This window comes from Eschrichtius robustus, chromosome 4, assembly GCF_028021215.1.
Source record: "Eschrichtius robustus isolate mEscRob2 chromosome 4, mEscRob2.pri, whole genome shotgun sequence".
Taxonomy (NCBI): domain Eukaryota; kingdom Metazoa; phylum Chordata; class Mammalia; order Artiodactyla; family Eschrichtiidae; genus Eschrichtius; species Eschrichtius robustus.
The window spans coordinates 119,952,111-119,979,276 of NC_090827.1; the positions used below are offsets into that span (position 1 = coordinate 119,952,111).

The window sequence follows — 27,166 nt, forward strand, 5'->3', positions numbered from 1 at the left end:
TCAGAACACGGGCCCAATTTGCCACAGTCCTTTTTTCCACACTGACTCCTTATTTTCTTCTGGCCTCCAATACACACACGTACAGATGCACGCACACACATGTGTATGTCAGAATACGACTCTTCTTCATCTGTATCTTTCCAAATCCAACCCATCAATGAGGTTCCTCATCGGGGCTCAAACTTTTGAAGGCTTCATGACCATTCATTCTACATCCTCAGCTTCAAAACCTGAACTCCAGTGATAGTTCATTCCCTTACTCATTTTGCCACTTGGATCCTCTAACTCCAGTTGTTTGCATGGCCAACCTTGCGTGGCTCCTTTTGGTCTCCGTCCTGATGCTAAACTCTAAAGTGATCCCATGGAGCCAGAAAGGTGATGGGATTTTGAACCTAAATCACTTGCTAAACCTTTCCCCAGAGTCCTGAGTTAAACAGCAGGCTGTGAAATACCAACAATTTTCACAAGTAAATGTAACAAGATTACCTCTGCTTGAACAGACTTATCCTATTATCATCAGTTACATTCATGGTGCTAGTCTGCCCTAAGCCATGGAATCACCAGATCATTAGATGAAAGATTTGCATTAGGAAATAGCAGAAATGCTCAAAGGTTTGGGTCGAGTGCCAACCTGTAGTTAAGCGCCAGACTTTCCCTCTATGTATTTCTGCATTGGCAAACAACTTTCTGATTGGCACGTGGAATGCAGCTTTGCTCACCTGAGCCCAGTGTCCCTGGTGTGGTCTATAGAATCACTGGAGTAACACCCCTCTCCACCTGCTGCCCCCCTCCCCACCTCCTAGCCATTAAAGATTTGTCCATGGCTTTGTTTCTGAATTCAGGCTATTACTGAAGATCTGGAAGAGCAATCCTCAATCTGTACTCTGTGGCATGTCAATAGGTGTTAGTGGCGATAGGAGTATATATTAAAATAAATTTTGAATACTCGGGCTAGAACAAAGATAAGTTTCGTTACTGCAGAAATTCTCAGAGCCTTTACTAGGCTAATGTGAACTATGAATCATTAAAAAGAGAATACAGTAGGTAGCGTTTACACATATATTTGAGTAGAAAAATCTCCTACCGACCCCCACTTAACTCTGGCCCCAGAACATGAGAATTTACCTCATAGGGTTGCTGTGAAGATGGAATTGAGATGCTGCATGGAAAGCACTTAGAACAGTGCCTGACAGACGAAAGCTCTTTGGGCTTATTGCTGTCATTGTTATCACATAGCTGTTTCAATGAGACCTCACCAGGGTGTTCCTGTGCCCTCTGAGAAGGAAAGAGTTGCATATGGATTGAATGGGGATCTTTTCAGGAACTATGAATATCTCGTATAGATACTGCACAGAACCAGTATGGATCTCTCTTTGGGTTCCTTTCAATCAGAAAACGGTTCAAGTGCAAAGAAGTTTATTCTTTTCCATTCTTCCCAAAGCCTGGCTAAGCAGGGTTCAATTAAATAGCATGGAGTAGCAAGGGTTCAGAGCATAGCCTTCAGAGTCTTGCTTAAATCTTGACTCTTCCATTGGTGACCACGTACCCTTGGGCAAATTGATTAAAGGAGCAATGCCCAAAAATCTGTAAAATTTTAAAAATAATGTTTATCTCTCTGGTTGTTGTCAGTAATTCAAGAGATTGTGTGTATGAAGTACTTAGCCCATGCCTGATACATGGTAAAATATGCTCAATAAATGGAGGTTCCTAATCATTCTACTAACAGACTAATTTCTCTAGTTTATTGAAACTGTGAAATTCTAGTTAACTCTGCCCACGTAATCATTGCCACAGTATCTATGAGGACCAATTTGCTTCACACCTGATCGATATTGAGTAAGTATATTGGCCACTTGGATTGGTGACTGATTAGATTGCTGGATTAGGCCCATGAAGCCTCTTGGGTAACTCCGTGACGTTAGGAATTGAAGGGGGACGCCATATAAGCTCTCAGGGATCGCTGCTCCGGGCAGCTAAAACAGGCAAGCTAGATTTCTTTGAAATCTCTGAAGCAATTCTGGTACCCCTTTATTTTTTAAAACCTATAAATAATTTCTAATATCATAAAGATTTTTAGTTCCTAGGTAAAATAAAAAGTATTCCCAAGTTCACTGCTTTGATTAGGAAGGTTGTGAATAATATCAAAGTTATTCACAATGCAGTGAAGCTCTGGGAAAAATAATTTTAATTTTAGATGTTTCATGCAACGCTGCGAATGTTATCTCTCCTGTTTGGGCAGGGAGAAAACTGGCAAGCATTGTGAGATGGGGAATTTATGTGAATTAATGGAAATGTTGCGGCTGACCAACAAAGGAACTTCCCCAGCCAAAATCAAAACAAAGATATTAACTTGGAAGGGCGAAGAAAGGCTGCAGCATAATAATATCATGCATTGAAACCTTAGCTAGTGGTTGAAGTAATTTGGTTTGAAGAACTTAAAGAGCGTTTTGTGGTTTATGGAAACGGCCAGCAGACACTGTATTTAGCAGCCTCTCCACTATTAAGTTCTCATACCATCCTCTCCTCTCACCAAGTGGGGCCATTTAGCTTCCTTTATCCCTGGATTGTTACCAACCTAAGACCTCATGAGGATAAAAGCCAAGCCATGAGAGTTTGCCATGCAGTGCCCTTGCGTTGCAGACTATTTCCAAAGACCAATGTGGCCACAACAGATCTGAAAGTTTGCTTACATTCACTTAAGATAAATTTTCTGAGTTCATTTACACAATTTCAGTCCAAGTTTTAGACAGATCCATCCCTCTTCCAAAACCATCTCCCTTTCTCTCTCTCTCTCTCTCTCTCTCTCTCTCTCTCACACACACACACACACACACACAAACACTCACTCACAGATGATCCTCATAACAAGTTCACAATTAAAGTTTATAATAATTCTGAATTAGATAAGAGTGGGTTATACTGAGTGAACCAGATATTGCAGAAGAAAAATAATTTGAGGGTTAGAGACCAATTCTTTTTCTCTTATAATTCAGCACCATGACTTTTTTGTGTAAATAATAGGAAAGTTGCCAGGGAAGAAGACACTTTGCTAACGAAATTACCAAATTAACCCTTTCGTGGCTACCACTCGCCCCATCTGGCCCCCAGCTGCTCTCCTTTGAAGTCCCAGTGCTCCTCTGAGGACCGTCTTGCTGACTAACACAAGAGCAAGTACTACAAGGGCTCTTGTTTGACCAACACATGGACACATGCAGTTAACTGCTCAAACAGCTTAAGACAGTAGGAGTTATTTCCTCATTTATTTTTTTAGAAAAATATGCTGTTATTCTACCATGGAAAACTTCTCAGGATTGGTATATTATTTTATCAAAAAATCTGGCTTCATTTGTTATAGATAATATTATTAATACTATAATATTATAATACTATTATAATTAGTACATTAACAGTACTAATTATATGTAAACTAAAATTATTACCTAAAATATTAATTTCCTATAATCCAATTTGTTTCCTTTTTTGTTTCCAGAATTTCATAATATTAAATATTATATTGAGATTCATTATAGTCCTAATGTCATTTTCTAAGACAACGTTTTTGAGAATTAACAAGTCAGCAATTAAAATGTATAGTATTTTTGTTAATCCTTTTATTTCACTTTTCTTTAGCTATAGACATTGTTGTAAATATACTGACCAGAGTTCTGAAATTCTTTTTCCTACTTCAAGTACTTTATATAAAAATTTATAATTTAAAATTAAACTTTACTCAGAAATTTCACCAGTGTTCCACTCATTGACATTTTTCTTCACTTTCAGATTAGATAAAAGCCTCAATGGATGTTCTATTATTTTTCATGAAATAAGAATGAATGAATTCATTTTCCTCCTGCTTGTTCACGTTTTGCTGAAGAAATTTTTAAAAAACAAATTCACCAATATGAATTTTCATGATCCTACATAATGTAGGAGAGAAAACAAATCATTCTCATGTGCAGAATAAGGTCACTATGGAACAGGATTCTATGTACCTTTAAGTACCCTTTAGCCATGAGAAATGCAAAAGAAATTTTACTTCCATATTTTTACTTAATTAGCCATCTGTCCCGAACTCTTAATTCTGTGATATGCCTTAAAGTGGGGGAAAAGTGCTGAAGAATAAAAAAAACAAAAAAGTCTACTTTGGAAAGCTTTCATTTGTAATGAAAATCAAATAGAATGTATAGAGACAAAGTTTATTTGTCATTCCAGATCTTCAGAGTCACAGACTCCCTTAAATGATAAGTATTCAGATACAAAGCTGGCCCCAACTGCAACGATTTATAGCTCAGATTTGAAAAACAGTCTATGATTCAATTTATGGAAGACATAGAATATGCAACTATAAGGAAAAAAGTATAAACTTAGAGATCTCTTGTTTCCAGTGCTCTGATCAGGATTCCCTTCTATTTCCAGGAAAGGTTAACTGAGCACCTCTCATTTTAAGTTTGTTAAGATTGTAAATTTAATATGCTATCAAGAAAAGTTTTTGAATGAAGTTCTTTCGAGCCCAGAATTCTATGGTAAACTATGAAATCAGGTGGATGTTGAAGTTGACAGATCTTGGAGGCCACAACTACCCTCACCCTCCAAGACATCAAAGAAAGGGCAGGATCTAGTGATTAACCTCACACACAAAATTACTGGGCCATGGGAGGCAGACAGGTTTTCAGAGGTCCTTCGGTGGCCTGTTTTTTGTAGTCTAAAAACCAGTGAGATGAGGAAAAACAGCTGCACAAGATTGGTCCTCTCCTTTCTAAGGCAGTTGTGACAGGAATACAACTAGTAGGTTTCCCTGCTTCTCTGAAAAGTGTCTGACACCTAGTTTAGCTTTTTTCTGTAGGCCAAGGTTAACTCTGAGTTAACTTTGACTAATAATAAATTACATATGATTTTGAAAAGAAATCACTGAGTTGAGAGGAAACGTAGGAAGTTTCGCCATATTTATATGCTAATATATATTAAATATTCCCTACAAATTGGCACACAATTACCTTTAGAACATTCCTAGAGTTCTATAACACAAAACAGCCCATTTACTTTCATAAAATCTCTGACTTTTAGAAAATTTTACCTTAAACAAAATTCAAGTTTAATCTCTGTAATGCCTACCTAACGATTAGTCCCAGTTCTTTCTTTCAGTTACAAAGAATAACTGTTTCCATCGTACTAGCTATATAATACAAGAACTCTTTCTGTATCCTCACCATCTAGCACAGGGTCCTAACATGTAGCACCTCCACATCAGCACTTAAAATATTGCTAGACATTCTTCCCAGGTTAAAAGTTTCAATTATTTTATTTGTTCATCCTCTGAAATGGTTTTCAGATTTTTTATCAGCCAAATGCCACATGTTTTGGTGGGAATATATAGATCGTATTTATGCATATAATGTCAATATGCAAATAGATTCAATTCCTCCTGAAATATAGGAAATTACCAAGAGTATCAACAAGTTTATCTGGGGCCAATCAGCTATCCAGACACTCAAGAGATACATTCTTAAATTTCCTTAGCGTTCAATTCTTCCTTTAACCATGCCAATGAAAAATCTTCCTTGTAATTTCATACAGAAAAAAATTATTGGACGACAGGAACACAGCAAGTCCACAAACCAAAACATCCATTATAAAGGTCCTGGTCCTAGCTAAATACTGATATTTCTTCTCAAAACTTTCCAAGACTCAGGTGTATTGAAATAAATATTCATGTCTGCAATTATGTATGTATGTGTAATCAGTTACTCAGACACTTTTCAATGGGCATTATATCAATACTTGTCCTTCTCATTTTAAATAGTTTCTTCTTTTTCTCTTTTATGGTCTACCAAACTGCATCTGACTAAATGTACATATTTAGTGAAAATGGATTCCGTTCGAGTGTAATGTTACCCAGCTATTGTTTTCTTTGGGAGGAAATAATGGAGAGCATGTCCAGATGCTTAATATCAGGCTCCTGTTTCTAGAATTACAGTCTTAAAGATGTCAGGACTGTTCAAGAACAAGGATGGTCCAGAGATTGTTCAGCATATGAAACACCCTTTTTGTGAACATTTAAGCGGGTGAGGGAGGAGAATGCTAAACAACTGGCAGAGAGAACTTGAAATATTTAAGCAAAGGACTTTTCTTCCTTCTCAGCTGTCAAGACATCCTGTTTTTCCATGAAATAAGTGAATCATGTTTTCTGATCTATTTTGAACGTACTGAGTTTTTCTGGTCCATTCTGTTTCAGTCTCACAATGTTGTAGCCCTCCGTCTGGCCACAAACAAGTTATTTTGCTTGCATCTTTTCTGGAAGAAGAGTACATTAAGTGTACCCACATTTTCCTGACAAAGTACTGTAATCACTTTGGTTATGCAAGGGCATGAAGGTATGTTTACCTCCCTTCCTTTACTCCAGTAAAGGGCAGCTCTCTGAGATGGATGCCACCAAGCAGTTTACAGTAAATCTCGTTTAACACAGTAGCTCTAGTCAAAAGAGAACAGTGATGTAATTCTAAAAGAAACTCTTCAACGTATTCTCATGTAAAGGGAACAGTTCTACAAAATATTAATAATACTTTTCACAAGTGTATGTTCAATAAATTTGTTGTCAAATTTCCTTAAGATGAGCCATATACAAATAGCTATAGCTAATCAGAAAAACTGTCCTAATGTCTTATTTAGAGAGAGAAATCTGTTTATTTGTACTAATTACAGAAAGCATGAAATAGTACTTCAAATTGATGACCATATTAGAAAGCTTACATTTGAGGCAATAAATCCCAAGTATAATCACATAAATTGATTATAAGTATGTGATTTTGCAGCTGATAAAAATAGCTTCCTGAATACTATGGGAGAAACTTTCAGAGGAACAACTGAAGCATTAAAAATGAGGGTCACTGAGTTAACCAAGATGCATAAAGTAACTCTTTAGAGTCATCCACTTTAAGTTTCTTTAGGGTAAAAAAAAGCAGGAGTTGGCTTCAGGGAAAGCATACCAACTTTGGAATCAGAAAGACCTGGATTAATAACCTGACCTCAGAGTTTAGCTTTTGTGTCCTTCGGCAAGTTACTTTACTTCCCTGATGATAATCCTAAGCCTACCTTCCAGAGTTGCTATGAGAATCACAACTGAAATATGTAAATCACCTAGCACAAGGCCTGGGCCACTGCATGTTTTAGGGTTTTAAGAATGCATTAGATGTGACCCTACTTTATAAAGAAAATTTTAAAATATATATGTGTGTATGTGTATGTGTATACATACATATATATGTTTATATCTTTTTTTTAGAGGACTTCTTTTTCTAATTCAATCTTTATTTCTTTAGTTCGAAAGTATATGGCTACATAAAAAACAAATAGCTTGTTAAAAAAATCTAAGTCAAATTTTCATATTTTTTCATCTTCTTACTTTAATAGTGCATAGACATATGTACAATGTAAATTTTAAGTATAAACTGGAGTATTTTCAATTGGTAAGAGCTCAGCTCTTCAAATAATTCTGGTAGAAAGAAGTGTGCCTATGAAAGGAAGGGGAATGTTTTGAAACCTTATCACTATGAAAATGGATAAATGTGATAATGAAATATGTAATATGAAAAGAAATACGTAAAGAGATAAGAGCAGACATATTTGCAGAAAAGGAAAGTGTGTAAAGGGTGATAAAATGAAAACATAAACATCAACAGGCCAAAATATTTTAAAACAATGCATAAGTTTTATAAATAATCAAAGATAAAAACCCACTAAAACTTACTTATTGGACTTAAGATTTGCTATATATCTAATAAATTCTTACTTTTAAGAAGAATGGTCCTTGATTAATGGCAAATTTGCTTTTACTATGGAGTTTTCTTTGCTAGCATTAACAGACTGGAAAACCACAGTTTAACAGTTTTGAAGTGATGTTAACGGCTAGAGATTAAGTTACAGTGTTTCTGTTTAATTCATCAAAAGTATAGCACTCATTTCAATGAGAATAAAGAATGCTGTTTATAAGATTTAGACAAAATGATTATGGATTTTTAAGTCTAAGTAAAACTTGCACCATCCATTTTTTTTTTTTTAAGTGTAAAGGGTTTTTTTAAATTATGTGTAACACAAAGTTATTTAAGTCAAAAAAATTTTAAGGAATTTCACATGTTCTGATTCTTTCTACTGCCAATCACCTTAGTTCCTCCAAACTCATAATCTTCAAGATAAAATAGCCCTTTCAAAAAGAAGTTATCGTGTGAGTCAGCCCACAATTCTTTTAGTTAGGCTTCTTTGATCTCCAATGAAATATGGACACACTTCAAAATTCCCCACCTGTAATCTTTGGGATCCAATTTCCTCAAGCGATTTACTTTAGGACCATGTTTAGGGTCAGGCGATGGATCTGCCTGGTTCTGAATTTGACACCCTCTAAAAATGTATTAGGTTCAAATCGTATTCACTCCTAAGCCATCACACCCTAGAACAGTACAGATCATTGGGATATGCCAATACCTAAGATAAAAAGTTTGTTAGGTTTTTCATAGTTTACTTGGCAGCTCTGTCTTGTAGTTCTTTCCCACAGATCTAACAGGTAGTTCTATGAGTAAAGGAAACCACACAGTTAATCTATGAGGCGTTTCCAACGATGTAGGTTTACAGAAAAAGCCCCATCGGGATAGACCTCAACTGCACCATCCATTTTGCAACACTGGACACTAAACTGCTTTTAGCACCTGAGACTTGACTCAGGATGGAGGCTTCTATTCAAGGAGAAAAAGGGCAGTTTATACCTGCGTACCTCAATTTGTTATTTGGTAACTATTCGGTGTCTTTCTGTATGCTAGTCTTTTTTCATCTGACTATTTTTCCTATTTCATATGCTAACAGAGGTGGCCTTGTACCAGATTTCCTAAATTGTGACCCCTTTGAGATAGAGCGCACCCACATAAGTCAAAGGACAAAGAGAACGAATGGTCCGTTATCTGCCAGACTCTTCAAATGTACTGTCTCATAAAATCCTCTTGCACTGAATATTATCTCAGTTTTACAGATGAGGAAACTGAAATTTGAATTCAGTCTCTTGTCCATGGCCATACAGCTAGGAAGTTTAGATCTCACTACCTTCAAAATCTGTGAGAGTTGAGGTAAGTAGTTATTCTCCGTTTCACAACTACCTGACATGTACTAACTGCAGCTGGTTCTAAGATTGTAGATGTGAAGCTTCCTGGGAGAGAAAACCCAGGTATGACTGGTCTGAGGATTGACCTCTTTTGATTTTTCCCCATATCATATGGACAGGGCTCTTCTCTCTGCTAAAAACAAAACAAAACAAAACAAAACAAAAAACCTACCCTCTGTTCAGAAATATAAAGCCCCAGTGCAACCAGGTTTTACAACTCTCCAGCACTGTAAATCTATACAACATACAAAGCTAAGGAATGCCAAGGATTGCCAATAGCCATCAGAAGAGGTGAGAGAGAACCCTTCCCTATAGAGCCCTCAGAGGCGGAATGGTTCTGCCAGCGCCTCAGTTTCAGGCATCTCCCATCCAAACCTGTGAGAGAATAAATTTCTGCTGTTTTAAGCCACTCACTTTGTTAAAGCCGCCCTAGGAAATTAATAGAGATCTTGGTAATCCTAAAGGCTTTCCTTTTCTAAGAATTTTCTAAATAAGCAGCTTAACTCTTATATGATGATATTCGTGCTTTCAAGACTAGATTAAGGAAATAGGTTTTTTAAGGCAACAGAACTGGGGTTTAAATTAACTGGTACTGATTGCTGTGAAGATTAAATAATATCGTTAAAGCTCTTAGCCCCAAACCTGGGAGGTATCTCTTGCTCAGTAGGAACCGTACCTTCTCTTTCTTTTTCTTCCTTCTTATCTTAGATTATCTGCAGGTTTTAAGACCACACAGGGCAGAGAATCATGGCTTGCCACCTTTCACACCATTTGGTGCGTTGTCTTGTGTGTTTACAAAAGAATGGACTGTTATTTTTTTAACCTAACAGAATGAGAAGTTATTTGTTTTCCATAAGGAAAAGCATATAACAATGCATTAAAGAAATTTTCTGGAACAGTTAGGAAAAAATAAACATTTTAATTCACAACAGAGAAAAATCATTGTCCTTTGGAATGTGAAAGCCTTATCATTACATCATTACCTTCAGTGGATTACTGCAGACCTCAGCCCTGGAAAACCCTCTGGTCTTTGCTGACAAGAAATATACTCACCCAATCAAAGATAAGCAGTAAGTGAAATGTTACCTACCATGAAAGTCTTACTCTGCACTTAATTTTTTGCACTTGGTACATAATGACTTTTCCATCTTGCTTCAAAGAAAAAAAAAAAATCTTTGATTTCAAAACCATGTGTTGGAGAAAAAAAAATCTGTCCTGAATTATATCATTCTGAACTAGCTACAAGACACTGTTTCTTCACAATGCCTGATTTCACAGTGCATAGATATGCAAACAAATTGTTCAGATCTTTTAAGTCTACATTTTTGTATCCTGGAACTCAGAGTATCACCGTGTGGCTATATAGTTAGCAGACCTACTGGTCTTCTCCCTGCCTTTTACTTGCTTTTTCCATAAGCAGAAGCTGGATCTAATTTCCAAATGAAAGACCTCTTCACCAAAAATTTATTTTTATGAAGGAATGGCTTTACAGTGTTTGCCATTTGGGTTCTTTTATTTGGCTTTTTTAATTCTCTTCAAAATGTGAATGGAAAATGTTTATCTGCTGGAGGGCTTCACATGCTTCTGCTTTGCTGGCTCAATGACTTCTACTGCCAAAAAGAAAAAGAAGAGAAAAAAGAAAGAGAGAAAAAGGAAGAGAAAAACCACTAGTCATCACATAAATGTTGAGCCAAAAGCAAATTTGGCATGCCCTAAAAATGGTATGAAAAATTAAAAATCAGTCTCATTCTAATAGTCTAACTTCTGGACCTGGGGTTCTGGATCTACTCCTTGTTGAAACAGTTACCATAGCACAGTGATCAAAATTCCAGGATCTAGATTAACGTAGATGTGTTTGACTTCAACTGTGCCACTTACAAACTATGTAATCTTGAACAAATCATTTGACTTTCCTCAGCTTTCACTTCCTTTTCTGTAAAATGGGTATAATACCCATCTCTTGTCACCATTGTGAGGGTTAAATTAGATACATAAATAAAATGCTTAGCATAGTGTCAGATAAGTTATCACACTCCATAAATGATTAATAGTACCTAATTCATGGCACCTCCTACAGGATTAGGGGCAGATTGATAGTGAGCTCTTCCATAGCTCAAGTCCACTAAAACCTTGTTACTTAACAGGTAGGGGCTGTTCGGAGAGCACCTTCTGAGGTTGCTGAGGGAGAATTTGTTCCTTGTCTTTTCTGGTGGTTGTCGACAATCTTTAGCCGTCCTTGGCTCATAGATTGCTGCCTTCCTCTTCACATGGCACTCTCCGTGTGTGTCTGCTACCCTGACAGAAACTTCAGAGGGAACCAGCTCCTGGATGGCTTAGTCCTTCTCTCCTGCAGGCAAGTCAGAAGAGGGTTCTGCACAGGACAGTTACGGATCTCCACCAGAGCTTCCTCAGGCTTCATTCTGCCCAGGCATAGTTTACCATCATTCTAGTCCTAACAGATGTGCTCATGTTCCCAGTGTTCCCTGAGCTGACTAGAGAGGCCTCGGGATCCCAGCCCAGCAGCCTTCATTGTCATTGAGCCAAAGGCTACAGGAGGCTCGAGCCTCGGTGGCACTGCCCTAAAGCTCGGCCTTGGCAGGATTCTGACTTAGAGGCATTCAGTCATAGTTCCACAGATAGTAGCTTGGCCCCCTCGGCTTCTCGGCCAAGCATATACGCCAAATGCCTGAACCGGCAGCTTCCTTTCCTGCTGGTGGGGTTACCATGGCAACAACAAATCATCAGCAGGGTACAACTAAGCTGTCTCAGACCAGGTCCATCATCATCACATCACCTGGGACCTTGTTAAAATGCAAAATGTTAGGCTCCACCCCAGATTTGCTAAAGCAGAAACCGCATTCTAATAAAATGCCCAGGTAATTTGTATGCACATTATAACTTGAGACGCCCGCTCTAAGAAGTTGTGTGTGTAAGTCTTGCATTCCAAACTGAACTACAAGATGGGGGAAAAAAATGCATAGGGATGGAATTCATATTCCCTATTTGTTTTACTTATTTATTTTCTTATGAGGGATGGTCAAAATTAGAAGTGAGGAAGCAACATGGTCCGGCGTAACTTACATTCCTATAATACTATGTGGATTGGGAGAAAGAGAGCAAGAATCTATAAAATAGAGTGCAAAAGAGAGAACAATTTTAATTAAGCCCACCGTTCCAAATTGTATAACAGAGTGAGTGAGGGATTGGGTATATGAATATGCTACTGAATTACTCAGTTTCAGAGTGCTTCTTACATTGTGATATCGTGGTATTTCACTTCACTGTGATTCAAGGGTTTAGAGAAATGCATTTTTCATCTATTAACTACTGTATCTGATGCTCATACACATCACAATTCTAGTGATCCCTTCCAGTAATGAAGAAAAAATGGATTGTATTGGTTTTTATTGATAGACCTATGCTAGGGTTCACAATGATGTCTGCCTAAGAAATTTTCAAGGGTGATTTAGACCAAAGCCCCAATTAAGAATCTATTAACATCTATTCTACCATTAACCACAAGTCATCTGCAGTTGCCAACAAATTCTTTTACTAAAGTTTTAAAATTGACCTCACTCACTATATACTACTATCATTTAATAAACTTATAGAAGATGGGGTGTACAAAACAACTGCCTAAAGGTCACACATATTATAGGAGGAATAATGTCCCCCCAATGATGTCCATATCCTATAACCCCTGGGACTTGTGAGCATGTTGTCTCACATGACATAAGAGACTTTGCAGATACTAAAGACCTTGGGATGGGGAGATTAGTCTGGAATATCTGGGCCGGCCCAATCCAGTTACATAGATCTTTAAAACTGGAAAAGGTTTCAGAGTGATGCAATGTGAAAGGATTCAACCGTCTGTTTCTGGCTTTGAAGATGGAAGAAAGGGGTCCAATGAGCCAAGGAATGTGAGAAACCTCTAGAAACTGGAAAAGCCCAGGAAATGGATTCTCCCCTAGAGCGCTAGAAAGGAACTCAGGCCTGCTGACACCTTGATTTTAGCCCAATGAGACCAGTGCTGACCTGCTGACATATAGATCTATAAAATAATTAATTTGATTGATTTAAACCACTAAGTTTGTGGTAATTTGTTACGGCAGCAAGAGAAAACAAAAATTAGAAAATTTTAAAATGTGCAATGGCAGAAAGACCTAGAAGATCGGTTTCTTCCTTCTTGATGCCTTCAACACAGTTCTCCCCAAAATATGTGGAGATATTTTGATTCTGCTCTAACATTATTGCATTCTTTGTTTTCTCTATGGTATCTGATGTGCACCATTCTCTTAGTTCACCTCTACACCTCTTGTAGCCTATTTGCATTATTATTCTGAACTTGCAATTAAGAGGTAGAAGCTGTTTTCAAATATTTTTTAAGTGGGAGGGTAAAATGCAGAGATTTTAATTTTATTTTGGTTTTAGTTTCTAATGGGCTCAGACACTCTCTGTTAGACAAATTATATTATGATCTTACAATTATCAGTAGAGTTTCACTGATTATGCTACACTAGTTAACAAGAAGTTTTTCAATCTCACTTAATAAATACTTTTGTTTCTAGAGCAGTGAGTTCCCACATCTGGCAGCTTACCAGAATCACTGGGGAAACTCCTCAGAGAAGACGATGGTCTCCTGTTTTAAAACAGCATAACTATACAGAAACTAGAATTGTAATGCCAATGGGAATTTAAAATAAATAACACCCTTCTGTGTAAAACTCAGTCGTGGCTTCAAAGACAATTCCACCATTCAAGAAAACGTTGGAAATAAAAACTAAAGAGCTAAGAAAGTAATCAAAGAGCTAGAATGTAGCTAATGAGCTGGAAGGTAAGTGTCGGAAATAAAAATTAAAGGGCTGGAGGGTAATGGTTTGAGGGCTCGCATTAAAATGACTTAAAAAAAAAACAAGCAGCTTTTTCTGTGTTATTAATGATCATCATGGCTGAATATATAAGTTTGATAATGTGGGTAGGGTGTTACAGCATGATTCAGAAGGAGGAATTCCAACATAACAACGTTTCAAAGCAGTCCACTTTTCTGTACACCTAACTAAACCCCGGGGAGGGAGTCCTCCCTGGTCTCAGCTCCTCTTTCCATGCTTAGCAGCACCTGGTTGTAGGAAAAAGAATACCTTCGGCAAACAATCTTTTGGTAACCAAGAAGGTTTGTTTGTCTGAATCAAATTTCTAGAGTCTGGTTGAAATCTTTAGTGACTCCAAGATCATGTTAAGTGCACAGTATTTGTCAAGTGTTAAATTCTGTGTGATTCATTTGATGGCTGAATTGAGGGCAGGTGGTTTCCCCTTTTTTGTTTACTCTCTGCTTATCCCCTCCCCTGCACTTACCCTCTCTACCTCCCAATGTGACTTCGGTGAAAGAAGTGAAAAGGCAGGTGACAATCTCTGGCTTGTGTCCTGTTTCTATACAAAGCAAATCAAGTGAAAATTAAGGAAACATACAACTGTTACGTAAGAACCTTTTGGCAAAAATATTGTTCTCAAATTTTGAATGGGAAGGATAGTGTTTTGAGAGAAAATTGAAACAAAATTTTAACCTTCCTTGGTTATAAGTAAAATGCAGCTATTTTGGAGGAGAGAGTGAAGGGAAATAAGGAGTGTTAATAAGACAAATACATCAAACATTGATAAACAGTGAAAACTTTTCCAAAGGGTAGTGTTTTAGATGTTATAAAGAGAAGACGTTCTTTAAAATAGAACTTCAAATTTTCAGAGCTAATGGATAAAATAAATGGGTGCATATATCTTGAAAGAGCAACTATCACAGTAACTTTGCTTTTTTAGGTTAATGAACGATAGAATGATCCTGAATTCATTTCAAAAAGACAGAAGATCTGTGCTTTTTTTTTCTTAAGTTTGTGCTTAAATTTAAGCTCCTGCATGGAACTTTAATATGCCCTCTGTGTCAATGGACTCAAAAGTAATGGAGGCTCTGTTTTCTCTTTATATGGTCATGAAAAATTTAAGTTCTTTTTTTCAGCAGAGGCTTAAGAAAGGTAAGAAAACAGGTTATTTTTTCATATGTATTAATGATCTTTTCTTGCCAAAGCAGTCATTTATTTCAGCACTCCTGAAAATAATGAGAGTGACTCCATTAGTATTTTTAAATAAATAGAATTTTAAATTATACCACTACAAAATAAGAAATGTTTTGAGAAGAAATCAAATATTTGAAGTATGGTGGTGCTATGGCTCACAACTTGAGGTGATTTTCTAACCCAAAGATGCCCTTCCTTGAGCATGCTCATAGAGTTTAATATAATTCTAAATCAATAGTTCTGTTGTCATCTTCAAGTACAGTGGATCTCAAGTTGGCTGCACAATGGAATCACCTGAAGAGCTTTAAAAACTAACCATGCCTGGATTTTACACCAGGAGATTTAATTTTTCTGAGGTGCAACCAGGGCATCTGGTGATCCTAGTATGTAGCTAAGTTTAGGAGCTGGTATACTAGTTGATGAAGTCATGCTGTATGGCAAGGATAGACATATAATGACATACTTGATATTGCTAAGACTCAGGTAAACAGTGGGAGGTGATTGCATGTCATTATACAGGTTTGCTGATTCCTTGGGAAATATCAACTCTCAGAATGAGAAACTTCCCCAACTAGACCCCCATCTCATCTCCTGACCCTTACTCCTTTCCTGGCTGCACCTTGTTTGATTCAACTCCAATGTGCTCTACTAGTAATCGCCCTGCTTATGTTTCAGCCTCTGATAAAACAGGATAAAAGAAAATAGGTATTCTCTAATTACCGCTAATAAAAACTAAGTGGACTACATAAAAAGCAACATGGAATCATGCTTCATGTTTGAGAGACACTTTAAAAGATTTATAATTCAACACTTATTCATTCATTCAAGTAATATTTACTACACGTCTACTCTGTGTCTGTACTAGACACTAGATACACGATGGTGAAAAACTAGGATTTTCAGTTTGAGTAGAAATGGGGACTGAGGGGTACTACTGACCAAAAATATTTACAGTAGCAACAATTATAATGAGAGTAAATACAGGGTGCTATTGGAACACGTAGGAATCTTATTTTGTCTTGAGAAGTTCAGGAAAGTCTGCAGGATGAGCAAGAGTTATGCAAGTAAAATGTGTAATGGGAAAAAGAAGAAGCACCATGTGTTAGGCAAAAATAAGCACTCTTGTAAGTCATGGACTTGTAAGTCATGTTAAAGCAGTTAGACTTTACCTTAAAAGGGAGAGACACCATCAGATTTGCAATTTTGAAAGCTCCCTCCAGCCAGAACGTGGAGGAGCAAAGGGAGAGGCCAAAAGCTCCTTTAATGTCTCATACACACAACAACATCTTACACACACACACACACGTGCAAACTGAACACTCTCTACACTTCAAGTTATTTATTTAGTGTCAAGTAAGACTTATACTTGTTTCCAAGTTTTAGGGTTTAGTAGTCTAAGAAAATTGTAAGTCATATAAAATTGTTACTAGTAGTAATAACACAGAAGGGTTTCCTAGACTTGATATTTTACTAAACAGACATTTTCAAGAGTGTTTAGAAAGATGATGAACAAATATAATCAAAACTGGATTGCATAACAGATATATCAATTCATTACTCTGTGATCAGGAATATTTGATTATTTGTAATGTCTTTTCATAAAATGCCAAATAACAGAGAATTTTCTGTTCGCAATCTGATAAATGAAAACGAACATGAGCATCAAGGATTATCAAAGTAGAACCAAATATATCTTCTCAACAACTGAAATGCTTTTATATACGTAACATTTTTAACATGAAGGAATTCTAGATTACCTACTAAAGGATCAGTTCAAAAGGTAGGATGTCTATCATCTTCAAGCATAGAAAAAAAATTCTCCTTAGTTTCAATACTAGAAAGTTATAACATGCCCTTCCTTGGCTAATGCTCATTTAGTAATGTTTTCAGGACTGGAGAATTCAAAAATAAAAATAGTGGAATTAAAAAGTAATGTTGCAACTGAGGAAGGGCCTGGGCTAATCTCCACTGGCAACAATCAGAACCACTGAGAGTCAGGACAACAGTGTGGGTTTGGAAAGACGTACCAGAGAATCTGAACTTTTTCTGTATTTATGAGATATTACTACAAACAAAAAGCTGAAAAAACCATGAAGGGCTAGAAATCTGCAGCTGGAAGGATAGAGGGGAGAAGATGAGTTCTTATTTTCAACATATGTGTTAATTATTGCACAAAGCAGGGTAGGAGTTTGCAGCTGGAAGGGGTAGAGCAAAGGAAAAAAGAAATTTTATTTCAGAATAATTTTATGAAATCATGGTTCAACAGGGGATCTTGCAGCTGGGGGAGGGCAAAGGGACAGCAACATTTTTCAAGTAAGTCACTTTAATATGCAAGCCCTCACTTTGACAGCATTGGAAGGGATGTTCTTGAATCAGTATCAAAGTGGACTAAGACATTTTGTTATGCAAAAAAAACAATTTTAGGCTCCTTGGATAACAGAGATTTTTCTTTAAATGAGTACTTGCTAACCAGTTTCTAAATCTCTGTAATTCTGTGGGAATTCTTCTCGAATTACAGAGAATAAGATTTTGGCCCCAGGTGACTGTTCCTCAATTCTTCAAGTTTGTACTTCAAAAGGATTTATTTTCCTCTAAGGATCCCAAAGCATTTTGCCATCTGTGAAGTGTACCATCACTCTATCGCTTTAAATGAGATGTTTTTTACTTACACACACACACACACACACACACACACACACACACACACACACACACAAAGGCAAAGAAAAGAAAAAACCATGTAGGGTTTTTTTCCTTCCATTTAAATGACTTGATTTACCTGCAAGTAGGCTACCTTCCTACAAGGTGGGAAACGAATAACGATACAACATCTATACTCACTTGTGTGATTTTAGTTGGTTAAAGCCTCATCAACTAAAAACTATAAACTATCTAATGATTCCCTTTCCAAGTATAGGTTAACCCTGTATTAAGACACCTAAATATGAGAGTCATTAGGCAATAAAAATACATAATACTTCTATTTCTATTTTTAAAACTGAAATATCTACTAAATTGTGAAGGAATGAATAAAATGGAGCCTGTAATGCCAAGAGAGCACTAAAATGGAGCTGGGAGGCCATTGGGAAGCGGACCTATGCATGTCTCCACCTGGATGGAACATGAACTTTGAACTGGGCCACAGTATCCTGAAAGAACACGTACACAGCAGACTCTCAAATAATAACAACCCTAGCAACCAATCAAGTATAGACAAAAATGGTTCCAGTCAGCCAGCACCAATCATAATTCTTGCAATATGACTTATGTCAGATTCCTGCTTTTTCCATTAAAAATCCTTTGGCTTTCAACCCTCCTGAGAGTACATTTGGGTTTCTACCAGATTCTGTGTCTCCAGAATTGCAATTCTTAATACCCCAAATAAATGCTTTTGTTGCATTACAGCAATGGTCTTATTTTTCGGTTGACAAAATACACATCATTACTGTCACACAATCTTTCACTGTTATCAATTTAAGCTAAATCCAATATCTAATTTAAATAACATTTCTAAGAGAGGACAGGGGCATTTGTCTTTTCTCTATATTCCCAGTTCTAGGGCAATACTTGTCATATAAAATGCTCTCAAAAAATATTGGTTAAAGGGAATAAATGTTGGGTTCAATTTTAGTAAGAGGTGATAAGTCTCAGAACTTAAAGAGAGTGGATCAAGTTGCCTTTCTAGTTCTGTTAAGTTCTAAAACTCCTGAAAGTTTTCTATTTACTTTGCTCCTAACCACTGGAAGAGAAAGACCAAGAATTTGCAAAAGAGAATTGTCCTCAAACTTTTGAGTCTAAGGACCCTATTAGAATTTTAAAAACTATTGAGGGCCCCCCAAAAGCTTTTCTTTATGCTTGTGATATCTATCCATAATGACCATATTAGAAGTTAAAACTTTTTAAAATATATTTATTAGTTCATTACAAAATAATAATATAACCCCATTATATGTTTATGAAAAATAACTATATTTTCTAAAACAGAAGAAAAATGTAGTGAGAAGCATGGAATTGCTTTATATTTTTGAAAATCTCTTTAATGTCTGACTTAGTAGAAGACAGCTAGATTCTCTTATCTGCTTCTGCATTTAATCTCTTGTGATATGTTGTTTTGGTTGAACTAGATAAAGAAAATCTGGCTTCACACAGGTATGTAGTTTGAAGGGGGAGGAGTATTTTAATAGCTTTTTCATATAATTGTGAATATTCTTCTTTGATTACTACACCAAAACTCAACAGATGGTAGTTTCTTAAAGGTTAGTTGCAGTATAGAATCCAAAGACATATTAATGAAACTTTCATATTCTATTACGCTAAAATCCTTTGGTCTACTTTGCACTATCATTCTGCAACATCATCCATTGATCACTTAGGAAATGTTGGTTCGTAGAGTTATATAGACCTTGAAAGCTCATATCTTATCGTGGCAACAAATATCATGAACTGTTTTCCTTGAACTAACAGGTTCACTTTGTTCTTTCTGAGAAAACACTTGCTAAATAACTTGGTAAGTCTGAATAACTACAGCTTGTTTTTCAGTCATTCTTTCGGGTTAAAAAAAACAAAACAAAAAACTGCTGTCCCTGAAAAAAAAGCAGCAAATTCAACTTGCAACTCAAGTATTGCAGTCGTATAATGAGATTCAACAAAAGTGCTTTATGCATACTTTCTACTACATTTTACAGAATGCTTAAAAGATATGTACTCAAGATGTAATAAAATTAATTAATTTTTACTGCTTCATCAAGGACTCTCTTAAGGGAAAGTGGCATACATATGTATGTATGTATCATTTTATTATGAGTATGTTGGTGAAGAATACAATGGCTACTAGCACAGTTTGGTGCCACTACACTGATTCATGTTAAGGCACCAGCAGTTTTACTCACCATTGTTTTTTGCACCATTGATAACATAGTAAAAGAAAGGCAAATAACATCTTAGTGTTATTATGAAAAGAGTTTTGAATTTTTAGACTTCTTGAAAGGGTCCTGGACATACCCAAGAGTTCATGGACCAAATTTTAATAACTACTGGCATGAGGCGATTTTTCATGTCAAGAAATTAGAAAAAGTAATTTTCTCTTTTGCTCTTAAAGAGAAGAGTTACAGCACCCACCCCTATTCTCTTTAGAACAGGAAGTTGCTAACCAGATATAACTTAGCATTCACATAATAAAAATCATTTTAATCACACTCTCCAAATGCAACAGGCAAAATGCATCCGAAGCTGAACGGCTGAAGTATCTCATAACCCATATAAATAATATTGCTGAAGGGAAAGTTTAAACACAGATTTTAAAGATATTTCAACCTGTTTTAGTACAGCTTAAGAATTATCACCTACTTTACAAGCAAGAAACCCACGAAGCAAATAGATTTAATAAAATTCCCAGTAGAACAGTTCAGCAAAAATTTTTCGTAAATGTGATTAAATTCATCCAATATTTATGTCAGCTTCAGTGTTGAGACCTTAAAATTATTATTCTCTTCATTTATAATAAGTAATTTCATCTCTATCAAATCTCCTAGGAAGTTACAGTAACAAGATAGAGACATGTTTTGCAGAAGGGGTTGCTTATTGAAGCCATGAAAGCTTTTCTAAAAGAAAAAAAAAATGTTTCTACATTAGGGTTAGATAGAAAATACCCCCAAATCATGACATTTTCAGAGATGGTGAGTAAGCAGAGGGATATCCAGGTTCATAGATCAAGGGAATATGCCGGAAGGTGGGGATGCGTGAGAATGGGAAAGAGGTTCATCACTGGTTAGGGAGGAAACTCATAAAAGCTTTAACTACATTCTCTAAGGTCTGAGTCCTATTTTTACTCAACTTTCCCTAATACTGTTTATCATAGTGTCAACATATGACCCCTAAATATCACTTCTAAAATGATAATCTCAGACTATATGCTCAGAGATATTTACCTCTCTCTTAACACTCATCTGCAGATATCTTACCTGAATGGATGATCCCTAAGCTATACAAGAATTCTCAGAGCTCTCTTCTGTATTACCTTTTAATTTTTATTTTTTAAATATATTAAAATATATTTGGTACATGCAAAATATATTTAAATATTTTAAAGTTGGCAAGCACAACTATGAACCCACCATCCAACCCAAGAGCTAGAACAATATCAATAACTTGCCTCAACTTAGTATACCTCCTATATCCCAACCCTCTTGACTCCCTCTAAAATTACTAGTATCCTCCATAATATTTATATATTATAAATATAATAATAATATTAACATATATTAAAGAAAATAATATAACTGTTACATTTCAAAGCTTTATTTGCGCTCACTTCTAGCTATAGTTCTAGCTAGTCTAGCTAGCTAAACTATAGCTCACTTCTAGCTATAGTTTATTTTTTTCACTGCTCCATAGTACTCCACAGTATTACTCTACTATAATTTATATATACGTTCTTTTGTTGATGAACTAGGTTGTTTCCTGGCTTTGTATACTACAAGCCATGCTGCTATAGCCCTTTTTATACATATCTTGCGGTACACGTAAATAAACACTTCTCTGGGTTATATCCTTAGGAGTAGGATTGCTAGGTCAGAGAATATAGGAATGTTCAGAATTACAAGATACTGTCAAGTGGTTGTAGCAATTACACTCCCATGAAAAATATATTAAAATTCCACCTATTCTCTTACACACTTGGTAGTATCAAGTTCTTAATTTTTCATCATCCAATATGTGTAAAATGGAACGTCAATATCTTAATTTGCATTCTCTTTATTACTAATTAATACTGAAGCTCTATTCAAATTTTTATTGGCCATTTTATTACCCTTCTGTCAAGCACCTGTTCATGGGTTTTTTCCCATTTTTATGGATTGTGTACCTCAGTTTTAATTTCTTATTGATTCGTAGGAATTTGTTGAATACTCTGGACACTAATCCTTAGCCATACAAGATTTGGGTTGGCTACATATGCTGTGTACGTCTCCCAGTTAGTGACCTGTTTTCTACTTTCTTTATGGTATCATTGGGTAGGCCAGTATTACTTTAAATGTAGTCAAATTTATCATCTATTTTCTGGTTGGTGCCTTACTTAAAAAATCATTTCTTTCTCAAGATTTGAAAGATATTTATTATATTTTCTTCTAAGTGTTTTTCAAATTTTTTTCTTTTTGCATAAAAACACTAATTCATTTAGAATCGACCTTTGTACATAGTAGTGTTACAGTATCAGTTTTTTCCTTATGGATACTCAATTTTTCCAACATCAGGTTTTAAACAGTTCCTTCTTCTCTTAATGATCAATGTTTCAATCTTTTTTTGGCTCTCTAGTCTGTTTCATTGGTTAATTGGTCAATACCACAGCATCAATTAATATAGCTTTATATTTTTCATCTCTCTTGAGACAAAATATTTAGTTCTGTAAATGGGATTACAGAATAACCTGAAGCTTTGGCAAAATAAAATACTTTTAGTAGCTAAAATAAAATACACTTTTTCTCAAATGTCTATGTACCAGTATGACAGATAAATCATATCGGTAACATGAGTAAACACCAAAAGAGAGAAATCTAATACTCATGATAAAAATTGAGACCATGATAAATGGCATAATAACAATATCATAATACCTCTTGTGTGATATCATTTCCCCTTCCTTTTTTTAATTAATTTTACTTTATTTTATTTAATTTATTTTTTTGGTTGCATTTGGGTCTTCGTTGCCGCACGCAGTCTTTCTCTAGTTGCGGCGAGCGGGGGTTACGATTCATTTCAGTGCGCAGGCTTCTCATTGCAGTGGCTTCTCTTGTTGCGGAGCACGGGCTCTAGGCACATGGGTTCCAGTAACTGCAGCATGTGGGCTCAGTAGTTGTGGCTCGTGGGCTCTAGAGCACAGGCTCAGTAGTTGTGGCACACAAGGTTAGTTGCTCTGCAGCATGTGGGATCTTCCCGGACCAGGGCTTGAACCCGTGTCCCCTGCATTGGCAGGCGGATTCTTAACCACTGCGCCACCAGGGAAGTCCCATTTCCCCTTCCTTTAAACAATAAATAAAGCTTGCCCTTCCAAAGAGTCAAGTTAGAGCAAAGTTATTTGAAAATTTGAGGTTGGGAAACTAAGTCACATCTCGATATAAGACTATTAGAGAACATAATGGCCAATCTAAGAAATCATTCTCCTTATCTGCTAGCCATGTATGTACTATAACATAAAGAAAAATTAAAAGAAGACCCCCCCCCCCCAAAAGGAAAAAAAAAACCAAAACCAAAACCAAAAAACATTTGGGAAGTATCAAGAAAGCACAGCTAATACATGGGTTTGGTGTTGTCTGGTCACTAAAAAAATGATTGAGGGATCCAGTCTAACAAATAATAGGATTTTCAAAATGCTTTTGTTTCTATAGGGTATGGTCAATAAATGCTTCTTGATTAATTTTTCCTGCTCTGGCAATGGCAGACTTGATGATTGAATTGGTTTTTAGGATACCAAATTCTTTAATACTCTAAATGTATACAGATGAAACACTTCCTAGACTATAAAATGAATATGTTTCTCACGTTCGTATGAAGGTATTTTCTTAGGAAGGTCTGTTCTGCCCTGTACGTATCTTGTCCTGCCTCAGTTAAATTCCTAAGTCATTTTTCTGTGAGCTACTGTTCACTCATACTTTTGTAGAAATGCCTGTTTTGATCTATGGATATGTTTTTAAGACAGAGCTAAGGGGCTTCCCTGAGGGGCTGGATGTGAGTGTAAGGGAAAGAGAGAAGTTACACGTGAATCCAAGCCTTTTTGGTTGAGCAATTAGAAAAAGAGCCTTACCATCAAATGAGATGAAGAAATCCATGGGTGCAACAGGTTTGGAAAAGGGAAAAGATGATTTTGATATGGTCAGTATGAAATATCTATTAGTGGAAATGTTAGGTTAACACATTATTCTTGTTATTCTGAAGTTCAAGAGAGAGGTATTGCTGAGAGATATAAATACGGGAGTCATTGGCATATAGTGGTATTTAAAGCCAAAAGATCATTAACTCACAACGAAAATGGCTATAAATGGCAAGGACTAAATATCATACTGGTATTAGACCAGTTCCCGTGCTCAAGAAATAATAAAATTAGTTTGTCGTGATTTATTCTAAGTAAGCCTGTGTTTTTTCCTTGGGTAAATCTATTTCCCTAAGTACCTAATTTTATAATCTGCTTTGTAATGTAGTCCACATTCATCATTCTATAGAATAAACCTTCACTTTTTTGAAAATCAGAATATCTCTACCATATTATATTATTCCTTTTAGATCCATGGCGATAATTGAATTATCTTAAGACAGTGGGGTAAAATCACTTCTGGGTAATAAACTTTTCCTTCTTGAGCTGAGCCGAGTAATATCTGCTTATCTAAATGCAGACCCAACCAAGTTTGTAGAACCTACTAGAGTGAAAATGAGTAGCTTTTACTAAATAAGCTATCAGTTTCAAAATTATGTTTTGTGAGAGAGAATCAGAGTCAGGGCAAGAACACAATCTATAGCTCTAAATTATGATACCACCTACTTCCCTCATTATTTCCCCTTACGTTTTTCCTACTTAGACATATTCATTATAAGCAGGTGTTAGAGGCAGCTGTTACTAAGATGGAAAGGAATGGGAAAGTTCTTAAATATTGCTTTCATTTTAAAAAAAAAAAAAACTTCAGAACATCTGGGTTCTGGACTTCCCTGCTGGCGCAGTGGTTGAGAATCCACCTGCCAATGCAGGGGACACAGGTCCGAGCCCTGGTCCGGGAAGATCCCACATGCCACGGAGCAACTAAGCCTGTGTGCCACAACTACTGAGCCTGCGTGCCACAACTACTGAAGCCTGTGTGCCTAGAGCCTGTGCTCTGCAACAAAAGAAGCCACCACAATGAGAACACGTGCACCGCAACAAAGAATAGCCCCCGCTCGCTGCAACTAGAGAAAGCCTGCGTGCAGCAATGAAGACCCAACGCGGCCAAAAATAAATAAACAAAATTAAAAACAAAAATCTGGGTTCTGCCCAGAACTAAGAAATATTTTTGGTGTGACTGAAATGATTATGCAAAAGATTACGCAGAAGGAACAGCAACTAAATTTCTTCCTTGTTGCCTGCATTTTAAAAATCTCCTTTTACTTTCACAGTAGTTTTTGTAAAATGCTATGAAAAGTTTAATGCATTTGTCTAGTTTTGCTTATCTTTAAACCCTTGAAGACTACTTAACATTGGAATGTGGTTGCTCAATATTTATTAATTATTAGAAAACTACCTTATAATGTACAATTTTTAGCTTTGTTTATTACAGCAGTAGTTTCCTTCTCTAAGGAACTTTCCCACCCTTCTGAGATGTACCCCAAATCCTAAGAGGTGAAAGGAGGAGATATGGATGACACAACACAATATAAAAAAGGAAATCAAAACCAAAAAGTTGGCCTAGACTCCTAGAACAAACCCTGTACCCTGGGTCCCAGCTAAATATGAGTTAGAGGGTTATGTTACCACCTTAGTCGGAGCTGTCATTGTTAGGCCAGTGTATCTGTTGTCACTGGAAAACAGCACAGCCAAGTCATACTTCCCAATGGAGGAAAGTGTGGTGTCAGAATCTCAGGAAGGTCCAAATCAGGACACCTGCGTGCCAGATCGGCCCAGCTACGCATGCGGGCTGGCCAGAGCTGCAGGATGCCGTCTGCTCAGCACATGAAATGCCAGCTTCTTTGCCGAAGATGGGTTTGAAGGATGGGATTCTTTAAAGAGAAAGCTCACCACTCGGCTGTGACATCCTTAGCCTTTCTCACATTTTAAAATAAACAAATTTTAGGAAGAGGGGATTAAAGGCTTATGTCTGAGAGATGACAAATATGGTATATTGCTAGCTCCAGAAGAGCTGCCTCAGAAGTCCTCCTTCAGATCGGCATTTGGCTTTTCATTCTGGTGACTGATGAAGAATGACTATAACTCTCAGAATATTCCAGGTGTTAAGCATGTGCAAATTCCAAAAATGCTCTATGTTCTTGCCACTGGGTTTGCAACAATCAGACCAACAAGGGAATATCTCTCTTCCCTATTCCCTTTAAGCCATAATGAGACATGTGGCCCATACCTTGACTTCCTGATCTTTAATGAAAATCTGGTCAGAGAAAACATGGTGGACAACCCAGAGTCTATTGAACAATTAGTATTAATTGTCTTCCCCCCCCCCCCCCCCCGACTAAAACTGACATCTAGAATAGTATAAAGTAAGACTCACTTCTTTGCAATTTGCGGGGCTGAATTTCCCACAACTTATCTTTAGGTCCTTATTTAGCAATCTATTGTTACCTTTAAGTCCCATTAGTAATTATTAGATATTTAAAACGTTTATTTTTCTTTTAATCGATATATATACTCTACTCCCCTTGAAGCTTGTGCCAATTTTGGTTTCTTCTTCAGAGATAAGAAAACAAGGACTTCAGTAGTGTTTCCAGAGTTTATATGCACAGTTCTATAAAGTTGTTAAACTCCAAAAAAAAAAAAAAAAAAAAAAGCCAGTATGGAAAAACAATCTCATTCACTTTTACAAAAAAAAAAAAGAAACTTAAGTGTTCTCCCCACTTCGCTCATCAAGGTAAAACTCTTCCGTATTAAGACTGTAGTCAAATAACTACAGTTATTGAAGCTGATCTATCATGGGACCACAGATACCAAATATTGAGCTTGCTCATAATGTATATAGTCACTTTTCTAGCATCTTCCTTCCTGCCTAACTGCCTCCCTCAAATATTTACTGAGTGCTCTGCACATGACAGATGCTATAGGGTATTGAGAAAATTAATTTAATGTTATTAATATAGTGAAATTAATGTAAATTTCTTGGCATAAAGTAGGTTTTCAACAAATGTTAGTTGCACTATCTTCTAGAAGCAAAGGCCTATGTATTGCCTAGATATCCAATCACAGTACCAACCACACTCATGCTGGCTGTAGGATATTGGT

At 36.4% G+C, this 27,166-nt stretch overlaps 1 protein-coding gene and 1 non-coding gene across 2 annotated transcripts in view; both read right to left on the reverse strand.

Annotated features, from left to right (window-relative positions):
- DKK2 (dickkopf WNT signaling pathway inhibitor 2) overlaps positions 1–27,166 on the reverse strand; it is a 103,690-nt gene that overhangs the window by 61,617 nt on the left and 14,907 nt on the right. The gene's annotated exons all lie outside the window — the stretch shown is intronic.
- Positions 8,520–8,650, reverse strand: LOC137764485 (small nucleolar RNA SNORA18). The gene has a single exon (XR_011073990.1). It is a non-coding gene; the product is annotated as a small nucleolar RNA SNORA18 (small nucleolar RNA).